General features: G+C 43.2%; 1 long non-coding RNA gene across 2 annotated transcripts; it reads left to right on the forward strand.

The window, feature by feature from the left end:
* The first annotated feature begins 6,867 nt into the window (after positions 1–6,867).
* Positions 6,868–10,931, forward strand: LOC129014488 (uncharacterized). Of its 2 annotated transcripts, none has more exons than XR_008494231.2 (2): positions 6,868–7,605; positions 9,439–10,931. It is a non-coding gene; the product is annotated as an uncharacterized LOC129014488 (long non-coding RNA). The 2 variants fall into 2 exon arrangements; XR_008494232.2 differs by having other exon boundaries at positions 6,868–7,274.
* Positions 10,932–11,981: the final 1,050 nt, after the last annotated feature.

Here is an 11,981-nt window from a genome sequence, read left to right on the forward strand (position 1 = left end):
CTGCTGGCTGATATTACAAGGTAATAGTATGTCAAAGTCAAATGAAATATAGAGTTGAATCTCTGAAATTAAAATGTTTTATTTGGGAGGAAAGAATTGCAACTCAGGGCATATACACAGACCAGCTGGTCTTTGGCATGCCTGAAGTACGAAAAGGTTTTATAAAATGGGAAAATGTTACTTATCGCTCTGAGAAAATTTCACTGGTGCTAGTAAGGTTTTGAGGAGCTGGCAAGTTTTGACTGGCAAATGATGACAATGAACAGAACTAGTCTCAGAGTTGTAGCAGGTCATTTCAGTAACCATTAATTAAACCTGGTTTCAGGTGATAGCAGGCAGTTTCAGCTGCCAGGCTTGAAGAAAATTGCATTTTTGGAACTATGTTTTGTGCCCTGAGTGCTTCTCCCTGGCTTCTTGACTCTGTTTTAGTTGAGTAAGACAAAAATGACCCAGTTTGTATGATCAACTTTCACAGTTCCTTTGGAGCATGCCTTAGTTCCTCTTTTTAGAAGAGAGCAAGCAAAGAGGAGGAATACTGGAAGCTTAATTAACCTTATTAAATATAATTGTGCAATGCAAATAAAACTGAAAAGTCCCAACATCAGTAATAAAGAAGTAGATCCTACATACTGACATGGAAGAATACCCATACTATATTGCTGAAAGAAAAATTAGTTTCTAGAAAATATGTGTAAGAAGCCATTTTAAAAAAACAAACTAGGTGGGGCATGGTGGCTCACACCTGTAATCCCAGCATTTTTGGAGGCCAAGGCAGGAGGATTGCTTGAGCTAAGAAGTTTGAGACAAGCCTGGGCAACATAGTGAGACCCAGTCTCTCTCTCTATTTATGTATTTATTTGTGTATGTACGTATTTATTTATTTATTTATTTATTTGAGACGTAGTCTTGCCGTGTCACCCAGGCTGGAGTGCAATGTCGCAATCTCGGCTCACTGCAACCTCCACCTCCCAGGTTCAAACGATTCTCCTGCCTCAGCCTCCTGAGTAGCTGGAATTACAGGCACCCGCCACCACACCCAGCTAATTATTTTTTGTATTTTTAGTAGAGACGGGGTTTCACCATGTTGGTCAGGCTGGTCTCAAACTCCTGACCTCATGATCCGCCTGCCTCGGCCTCCCAAAGTGCTGGGATTACAGGTGTGAGCCACCGTGCCCAGCCGGGACCCAGTCTCTTTAAAAAAAAATGGCTAACATGGTGAAACCCCATCTCTACTAAAAATACAAAAATTAGCTGGGTGTGGTGGTGCATACCTGTAATCCCAGCTACTTGGGAGGCTGAGGCAGGAGAATCACTTGAACCCAGGAGGCGGAGGTTGCAGTGAGCGGAGATTGCATCACCGCACACTAGCCTGGGTGACAGAGCAAGACTTTGTCACCAAAAAAAAAAAAAAAAAAAGTGGACGCTTGCATCACTTCAGCCTGGGATGTTGAGGCTGCAGTGAGCAGAGATCAGAACACTACACTCCAGCCTGGGCGATGAAGCAAGTTCCTCAAATAGAAAAAAAAAAAAAAGTAGACCCTTGCACCCCAAACCCGTATTGTTCAAAGGTTAACTGTATCCTCCTTTAAAAAAGGGGCTACTGTTAAATAATAATTTTTATATCTTACTTTTTTTCATGATCCCTAAGGAAAACATGTCACAAATGGACATGTCTTTCTAGTTTTGTCAACAATCACTTTCACAGTATTTTTGGGCTGTTGCTTTTTACTTGTCATTTTTGTGTTGTAAACCCTTGAAGCAAAACTCAAGGTCTTTTCTTTTTTTCCTTTTCTTTTCTTTTCTGAGACAGGGTATCACCCTGTCACCCAGGCTTGTGTGCAGTGGCACAATCTTGGCTCACTGCAGCCTCAGCCTCTTGGACTCAAGCAATCCTCCCATCTCAGCCTCCCAAGTAGCTGAGACCACAGGTGTGCACCACCCATTCCTGGCTAATTTTTTTGTGTATTTTTTTGTAGAGATGGGGGTCTCACTATGTTTCCCTGGCTGGTCTTGAACTCCTGGGATCAAGCGATCCTCCAGTCTTACCTCTCAAAGTGCTGGGATTACAGAGCCACTACACCCAGCCATTTCCTATAATAAAAAAAATTTTGTCTGTGATGCAGCCATCAAAGTTTTAGGGGGAAAAATTGGCATTGTCTTTCCCTGGAGTCTAGACCTATAGGAAAAAAATTGAAGGCTAATATTTGGGTTCTAGATATCATAAAATAAATAATAAAACATCTGTGATTGCCTTGATTGAAAAGTTTGTGCATAGAAATTATTCTGGTACTTTGGAGAGCTACAAGAAGGCCTAATAGAAAAAAAAAAACTGATAAATACAATTAAAATAACAGTCGAGCATATATTAAGCACTTACTATGCACTAAACTCTATATATCTCCTGTCATTAGTTGAATGCAATTATTAGACATCTTTGGTCCTCCACAACATAGGTGATTAAAAAGTCTAAGAAACTGAGGAGTTATCTATGTCTTTGGTAAGACACACAGGCACAACTGAAGCCTGCAATGATGTGCAGGCTTCCCCTCCCCCACGGACCACATGGACCACTTCCTCTTTTTTTTTTTCTTTAGACAGAGTCTCACTGTATTGCCCAGGCTGGAGTGCAGTGGCGCAATCTCGGCTCACTGCAACCTCTGCTTCCTAGGTTCAAGTGATTCTCCTGCCTCAGCCTCCCGAGTAGCTGGGAATACAGGCATGCACCACTATGCCCGACTAATTTTTGTGAGTGTGTGTTTTTGGTAGAGATGGGGTTTCACCATGCTGGCCAGGCTGGTCTCAAACTCCTGATCTCATGATCTGCTCGCCTTGGCCTCCCAAAGTGCTGGGATTACAGGCACTTCCTCTTTTTACTGTTTTCACTTAGAAAAACAGAGAGGACTTTTGCTGCCGCTGAATGACACAGCATAGTTGAAGCGGTTTTCTCATCATTTATTATGGCTCGAATGTTTGTCCCTTCTGAAATTCATGTTGAAACTTAACCCTGGCTGGGCACAGTGGCTCACACTTCTAATCCCAGCATTTTGGGAGGCTGAGACTGGAGGATCGCATGAGCCTAGGAGTTTGAGACCAGCCTGGGCAACATAGTGAGTCCTCCTCTCAATAAAATCAAACAAACAAAAATTAGCTGGGTGTGGTAGCACACACCTGTAGTCCCAGCTACTTGGAAGGCTGAGGCAGGAGGATTGTTTGAACACAGGAGGAGTTCAAGAGCAGTCTGGGCAATATAGTGAGACCTTGTATCTGTCTGTCTATCTATCTATCTATCTATCTAAAATAAATTAAATTAAAAAATAAAAAATAATGAGGCAAAGAAAAGAAAGTTAATCCTCAACATAATAGTATTAAGAAGTAGGGCCTTTAAGAGGTGACTGGGTCATGAGGGCTCCTTCATGAATGGATTAATGGATTAATGGGTTATCCTGAGAATGGGTCTGTTATAAAAGCCAGTTTCACTCTCTCTCTCGTGCCCCTCTAAATCTTTATCTTTAGCCATGTTATGATGCCTCTCTGATATCTTTAGCCATGTTATGATGTGGAACAAAGCCCTCACCCAAAGCAAACCAGATACAGCCCCTCAACGTTGAACTTCTCAGCCTCTTCCATACATTTTTCTTTCTTTCTTTTTTTTGAGATAGGATCTTGCTCTGTCATTGTACCACTGCAGCCTCAAACTCTTGGGCTCAAGTGATCCTCCTGCTTCAGCATCCTGAGTAGTTGGGCTTACAGATGCACACCACCATGCATCACTAATTTTTTTTTTTTTTTTTTGAGATGGAGTCTTGCTAGGTCGCCCAGGCTGGAGTGCAGTGGTGCAATCTCTGCTCACTGCAACCTCTGCCTCCTGGGTTCACATCATTCTACTGCCTCAGCCTCCCGAGTAGCTGGGACTACTGGCGCCTGCCACCACGCCAGGTTAATTTTTTGTATTTTTAGTACAAACGGGGTTTCACCGTGTTAGCCAGGATGGTCTCGATCTCCTGACCTCATGATCCACCCATCTTGGCCTCCCAAAGTGCTGGGATTACAGGCGTGAGCCACTGCGCCCGGCCACATCACTAGTTTTTAAAAACTTTTTGTAGAGACAGATTCTTACTATGTTGCCAAGGCTGGTCTCAAACTCCTGGCCTCAAGTGATCCTCCAGCCTTCGGCCTCCCAAAAAGATGGGATTACAGGCATGAGCCACCGCACCTGGCCTCTTTTTTTATATTACCTGATCTCAGGTATTCTGTTATAGCAACAGAAAGACTAAGACAGAATCCTTAGCTGTCTGCAAGTGTGCATGCCATTTTCATCATCTGAAGAGTCAGTGAGTGTCTTAGGTGGAGTCTTGCAAAAGCAGGCCCTGAGCCAAAGATTTGGATGCAAATGACTTGTTAAGAAAGGGCTCTTTGAGACCGCGCCATTGCACTCCAGCCTGGGCAAGAAGAGTGAAACTCTGTCTCAAAAAAAAAAAAAAAAAAAAAAAAGTAGGGGGCTACTAGGAAAAGAACAGTAAAGGAGTGGGGGATGAAGGACAGGGAATGGGAAGAAGCCAAGCGAGAGCGTGATTTCAGAAGTCCTACACTCAGCCTGATCACACGGGAAGCTCTAGAACAAAGAACACACCTCAGAGCTTTTCCTGCCTTAACACAAAGGAGCTGGGCTTTGGTGCTCTTCATCAGCCTGTCTTTGGCTATCCAGGGTTGTGGAACGAGGTGAAACATAAAACTCTGAGATACTTCCAGCTCCCTCCAGTGTCTGAGGGTAATCTGCAGGACTGAGGGTAATCTCAGATGCTAGCTCTTAGCAGCAAACTACGCAAAAGCTGAGGACTGGCTCATAAAGCCAGATCTGGGTGAGGCATGTTTCCTGTCAATATCCTCTGCTGGGCCCATAACACATGCAACCCCAAACTTCCGTTACAAGTTCAAAGTTTCTAAGGGGATAGCATTACAGTGTGTATGATATTGGACTCAGACCTGAGTTTGAATCCTAATTCCACAAAAGAAATTAGAAAAGAGTCATATTGCTGACTTCAGCCTTTGTCACCATATCCATAAAATGGGATAATTATTCCTATATCATAAATTTACTTATTTACTCACTTAATCATTTGTTAAATAAATATGGAGTGTCTACTTTGTGCCGGGCACTCTTTTAGGGTGGTTCTGGGAAGAGGATGGCAATGAGAAGGGCTCTGTAAGATGCAAGACTCCAGGCAACTGCTTTTACTTCCAGTGGTTCTTTATTTTCACAGCTCATTAGAGCAAATTACCACAGCAGGGAGATACAGGTTGAATATCCTTTATCCGAAAAGCCTGGCACCAGAAGTGTTTTAAATTTTGGATTTTTTTTCGGATTTTTGGAATATTTGCTAATTATCAGTTGAGCATCTCTAATGTGAAAATCTAAAATCCAAAATGCCCCAATGACCCTTTCCTTTGACCATCATGTTGGTGCTTAAAAAGTTTGAGATGTTGGAGCATTTATGATTTTAGATTTTCGGATTAGGGATACTCATATTGTACAATGGAAAACTTCTTGGCACTGATCTGGTGAAAGAAGAAACTACGGGAGAATCCCTTTCCCTAAAAGGCTTTCGGTAACAAGATGGCCCTGACTCATTCTGGACAGTTCCTCCAAAGGTAGGCCTACAGGTAGAGCTCTTTTCTGGCAGCATAGGGGTTTTCCAGAATGAAGGTTGTTTGTTTTTTTTTTTTTTTACTGAGGCCAGGAAAGGTTAAGAGAATGAAGGGTTCCTAGTGATGATGCAGCAACCAAGTCATTTATGTAATGGAGCCTTATCTGACAGATTTCTAGGATAGAAACTCAGTATCCAAGCTCAGGCTTGGCAGACTGAGGTGGGCACCATCCCCAGGATTGCAGTGTGGATTAGAGGTTTCAACCCTAATCATATTCAACAGCCCCTTTTCCCCCAACAACCCCTTTTTATAACAATTGTTTTGTGGTGATTCTTTTACTAATATGATTATGAAAATTAAGTAATTTAGCTTGTGAATGCTCTAGCTTGGCTGCACTGCTGGTACAAAGAAGCGCCAGACACTTGCAACTGCCTAGGATCTCTGTGAACCAGCGGCATGGAAGACTGAGAGGCATGCTGTATTGATGGCTCAGATTCAGGTATGGTATTGCAGGTTCTGGTGTAATTTTCTAAAATGGTGAAAATCTCTAGGTAAAACTGCAAAAATAAAAAACCAACATACATCTTCCTTTGAGTTACCTGGTAGTTATATTCCTGGAAAATTCAGTGTATATGAGCCTGAGGTAGTAGATGGTCAATAAATACTCAAGAAATAAAATAATAGAAAAATATAAAAATATAAAACACATTTCTTACATGTCCTTGGTGCTTGTAAGCCCAGATTATATGCAGGCTTTTTTTTTTTTTTGACCAAGTCTCTGTTGCCCAGGCTGGAGTGAAGTGGGGAGATCTGGGCTCACTGCAACCTCCACCTCCTGGGTTCAAGCGATTCTCCTGCCTCAGCCTCCTGAGTAGCTGGGATTACAGGCACGCGCCACCACCGTCAGCTGATTTTTGTATTTTTAGTAGAGAAGGGGTTTCACCATGTTGGCCAGGCTGATGTAGAACTCCTGACCTCAAGTGATCCGCTCGCCTCGGCCTCCCAAAGTGTTGGGATTACAGGCGTGAGTCACAGCGCCCGGCTGCTTTTTTATACATTAAGTGTGCTTGCAGAGGACTGCCACCTCTGGCCCTCAGCCTCTTAATAAATACTCCAAGTGACTTCATTGGAACAACCACTGAGAATCGCTTATCTAGAGAGTGCGAAGTTGCTGAGCTCATCACTGCGTGGGGTGGGGCGAGGGAAGCAACCCTGCCCTTCCTCTTTCTCGGAAAGCAGCTGGCTTTGAAGAAAGAGAAACCAGGACGGGAAAGTCCTGATTTCTAATCTGAAACAGCGCTTTTTGTCCAGAGACCGGTGACGAGCGACCCTGGGCTCGGGTTTTGATTGGGCAGTTCGGAAACTGTAAAAGCGAATTAAAAGGGTGACAAGCTAGTGCTTTAGCCTATCCAGTTCCAGGAGTTTGCACCGAGACGCTCTGCTTCGGGACCTTGGCTCTGCTCTGTGGGCGCCGCCCCCAGCCTGGGCGCGTCCATCGTCGAGTACCTTCTCCTCTGCCTCCCCCTCCCTCTGCTTCTATCTCTCTCCAATTGCCCTCCCTGACCTGCGGCCGCCCGGTCCTCCGTCCCAGCCCGGTGTAGGCAGGCACCCGGGTTCGACTTGCTCAGGTATCTGTCCGCGACTGGGAAGCCACGGAGGGCCGGGAAAGTGGCACACTCTTGGAGCGCAAGCTTCCTACTCTCTCATCGCTGAATAACTAACGGGCAGGACTGGGTGGAACAGACAGCATATCTAGGTCATTGATGGGCTGCTGGGTGGATGGAGCTGGAAAGTGATGGGCACTGCTTTCTGGGGCTGCCCAGGTTCCTTCCGAGGGCTCTCTTTTCCTGGGCAGAGCGGGAAAGAGGAGGGGCAGGCCGGTTGCGAAACGCAAATAGTGGAGAATAGCGATCCGGGGAGAAGCAGGTGTCTGTGGGGCCCAAGAGAAGCACCATCTCGGTAAGTAGGCGGGTGCATGCGGGGGAGCGCAGAACCCTAAGCCTTTCTCTGGGCTCCGCCCGTTTTCCTGCTGGGCTTCTCATTTCCTCACTAGGTTCTAGGGTTTGCCGATCTAAATCCAGTTCGTGTCCCATTGTACTGTGTAACATTTTTGCCAGCTTACATCTTTGTTTATTGAGATACAGTTCACAAACCATACAATTAACACATTTAAGTGTACATTTCAGTGGGTTTTAGTATATTCACAGGGTTGTGTAACCACCTCAATTTTAGGACATTTTCATCACTCCCAAAAGAAATTTTGTACCAGTTCGGTGTCACTCCCATTTCTCCCAAACCCCTAGTCCTAGGAAACCACCAATCTTTCTGTCTCTATGGGTTTGCCTATTAGTATTTCATAGAAACAGAAACATATAATATGTGGTCTTTTGTAACTGGCTTCTGTTTTCAAAGGTCATCATATTGTAGCAAGGATCAGTTCTTCATTCCTGTTTATTGATGAATAATACTCTACTGTATAGATGTACTAAGTTTTGTTTATCCATCATTAGTTAATGGGCATTTGGGTTGTTTCCACTCTTCGGCTACTGAGAATAAAATGTGGTTATCAATATTCATATATAAATTTTTGGTGTGGACATAGATTTTCAATTCTCTTGAGTATATATGTAGGAGTGGAATTGCTGGGTGATATGGTAACTCTATGTTTAATCTTTTAAGGAACTACTAGGCTGTTCTCCAAAGCTGAATGTACCATTGTGTATGAGAGTTCTAATTTTTCTACATCCTCACCAATACTTTTAATCTTTTTTTATTATAACCATTCTAGTGGATATGAAATGGTATCTCTTTATGGTTTTGATTTGTATTTCCCTAATGACTAATTATGCATTATTTTAAAATTATAAGCTAATTAATTTTTACAAAGATTTACATGCTGTGATTTTGACAACTTAACTTCTAGGTCACATGCTCAAAAGTCACAGAGCCTAGACCCAAACCAAGCCTCTCTATGGCTAGTGCTCGAACTCCATCCTCTCTTTCCTAGAAGACAATCTGGGATAAATTTTTCAGAACTTCATTTGTTGCCTCTGTTAGAAAGAAAACACTGGGCAAGATGAACCTGCAAGTAGACTAAATGGTTTATTTCTTATTTGCTGTTAGGAGTGTGTAAGGAGATTTTTTGGTCTCCCATTTTTACTTTATAAAAAATGAGTGAGTGGGCCAAGCACTGTGGCTCATGCTTGTAATCCCAGCACTTTGGGAGACCGAGGCAGGCAGATCACCTGAGGTCAGGAGTTTGATATCAGCCTGGCCAACATGGCAAAACCCCATCTCTACTAAAAATACAAAAATTAGCTGGGCGTAGTGCCATGCACCTGTAATTCCAGCTATATGGGAGGCTGAGGCATGAACATTGCTTGAACACCGGGGAGACGGAGGTTGCAGTGAGCCAAGATTGCACCACTGCACTCCAGCCTGGGTGACAGAGTGAGGCTCTTTCTCAAAAAAAAAAAAAAAAAAAAAAAAGAAAAGAAAAGAAAAGAAAAAGCTCTTAATTGAAGTACTAACCCTTTCTTGGGTGTTTAATGATATTGTGCTTCTCTTCATGTAAGTGCCCCTTAGATTCCTCCTCCTCACTACCATCAGGTCATGGAATAGGGAGGGGCACTCAGTTTCAACAGCAGTGGTCTCCAAATTTTGTTCAAATGCATAACTATAAAAAGTTTTTGGTATACATTCTCTATATATAGCTATACATTTTATACATATACTACTATCAGTCTTGATTTAGACATTACTAAAGCTTAATTTTTCTCTCATTTTTTTCAGTTAAAGATTCAGATTGAACTACCTTACAAATGGCTCCCAGAAGATCCACTCCCTGTGGGAGCACAGCAGTTGTGGAGGTGAAGACAGGACTGGACTCAGAATAAGAGTTCAAATATGCCGGGAAATCTGACCTCTAAATTCTTATAATATGTCAGACAGCGACGAACAACAGCAGTGAGACATTGAAGAGTTTTAATATTTGCTGTAAACCTTGGCACAGAAAACTTACTTCTCTAAGACTGAATCCAAAAAGCACAATGGAATACTATAATAAGCTGAGACAGCATGGTGAATTCCAGACAAGCCTGAGCATTCCCTATAGCCAGAGAAGGAGGCCCAACACCTAAAATAGCCTTGGATGCAGAACTGATAGAACTTGGGGAAAGTGATGAAGTAGTTGACCTCACCTGTGAATCTCTAGAACCTATAGTGATTGACCTAACTCACCATGACTCTGTAGTGATTATTGAACAAAGGAGGAGGCCAAGAGCAAACACAAGGTCACTCCAAGACCAAACTGGCAGTTGTGTGGTGAACACTGATGAGGAGGGAGTGAAAAGGGACAGAGATGTATGTATAACCAACAGTGCCCACCATAATTCCCTGCAAAAAAAATTTTTTTTGTCATATACTACCTGGTTATATTTAGTGTCAAGTTTGCATGGATGGATGCTCAGAGATTGAACTTAGTATACAACACATCAACTCTATAGAATGTGGCCACATCTGTAGTCGGTGCTTCTGCACTTCCTTTACACATACTAACACTGCCCAGTTTGTTTGAAAAAAATCAGCCTCCATCAGTATCACTGCATTTATATATGATGTGTGCCTTATTGCTCAAGAAAGATCCTGTGGCTGGATTTTTCCACGTCTTTGTGCAGGAACTATGGGTTGTTGGCATCCAGTGCTCCGAGCTTAAAAAGACTGATTTTTAAAATTGCTATCTGCAGTATATAAAAAACTCTTTTATTTATCATATGCTCTGAGACTGCTTTTTGTTTCCTTTGGTTTTATGCTTCAGCTCTGGACTTCAGTTGCCAGAGTGTGCCAGAAACCGGGGTCGTCCTTAAAGCAACTTTCCCTTTCTTATAGTCATCAATTTTTAGTTGGCCACATGTGGACATTCTGGACCACATAAATAAAGACAACACCCTAGAGATGGTGAAGTAAGTTGTAAACTAAAAATAAAATCCTAAGCCCCCTAATCGACTGAATGGAACCCCTCTTGACCAAAGTGACCCTAGAAAAACCTTAAAACTGAGTTCCTGGCCATGACAGGATGGGAGGTCAGACACGCTTCATTATATCCTCTTCTCTTTTATGGTTTAGACACAACAACTGACCAGCATTAATGTCAAAATAAAGATCATAAGGCTGCCAGAACAGACCCTTTGTGGCAATAACAAATTATTCATAAGATCTAAGGTCATGCCAGGCAAGTGTTATGTCATGCACTCCTACACTTAAAGAATAAACTATGTTATAACTGCCACAAGTTTTTCTATTTATTTATTTATTTTTTGAGACAGAGTTCTGCCCTGTCAGTTTTTCTTTTTGTTTAGCAGCTAAACAAGCACCACCTGAGATAAGCAATTTTTTTTTTTTTTTTTTTTTTTTTTTTTGAGACAGAGTCTTGCTCTGTCGCCCAGGCTGCAGGGCAGTGGCCCGATCTTGGCTCACTGCGAGCTCTGTCTCCTGGGTTCATGCCATTCTCCTGCCTCAGCCTCCCAAGTAGCTGGGACTACAGGCACCCACCACCATGCCCGGCTAATTTTTTTGTATTTTTAGTAGAGACGGGGTTTCACCGTGTTAGCCATGATGGTCTCCATCTCCTGACCTTGTGACCCGCCTGCCTGGGCCTCCCAAAGTGCTGGGATTACAGGCGTGAGCCACTGCACCCAGCCACTTTCTCTTGATAAGAAGACCACTGACTATGGGCTGGTTCTGGCCAGTTTATAGAGGCTAAGCACCCTTGTTCCTTCCTGTCCTGAACAGGCATTTTGACTTATAGGGTCTAATTGTTATGCATTTAAGTGTTAAGTCTCCACCTTAGGCCTGGCGCGGTGGCTCATGCCTGGAATCCCAGCACTTTGGGAGGCTCAGGTGGGTGAATCACTTGAGGTCAGGAGTTTGAGACCAGCCTGGCCAACATGGCAAAACCCCGTCTCTACTAAAAATACAAAAATTAGCCGAGTGTGGTGGTGCACGCCTGTAATCCCAGCTACTCGGGAGACTGAGGAAGGAGAATCATTTGAACCTTGGAGGCAGAGATTGCAGTGAGCTGAGATGGTGCCACTGCACTCCAGCCTGGGTGACAGAGTAAGACTCCGTCGCGAAAAACAAACAACAACAACAACAAAAAGAGTTAAGTCTCCACCTCAAAGTGAACATGGGTTGTATGTTACACGCATGTTTGTTCAATACGCATGAGTCAGGATGACCTTCATAATTATTCATAGCTCCTCCTGTAACCTGTTGAATATGTATGTTTAGCCAACGTATTCAGCATCAAGTTCCTACCCCCGCTCCTCCTTTGAAGT

Source organism: Pongo pygmaeus, chromosome 16 (assembly GCF_028885625.2).
Source record: "Pongo pygmaeus isolate AG05252 chromosome 16, NHGRI_mPonPyg2-v2.0_pri, whole genome shotgun sequence".
NCBI lineage: Eukaryota > Metazoa > Chordata > Mammalia > Primates > Hominidae > Pongo > Pongo pygmaeus.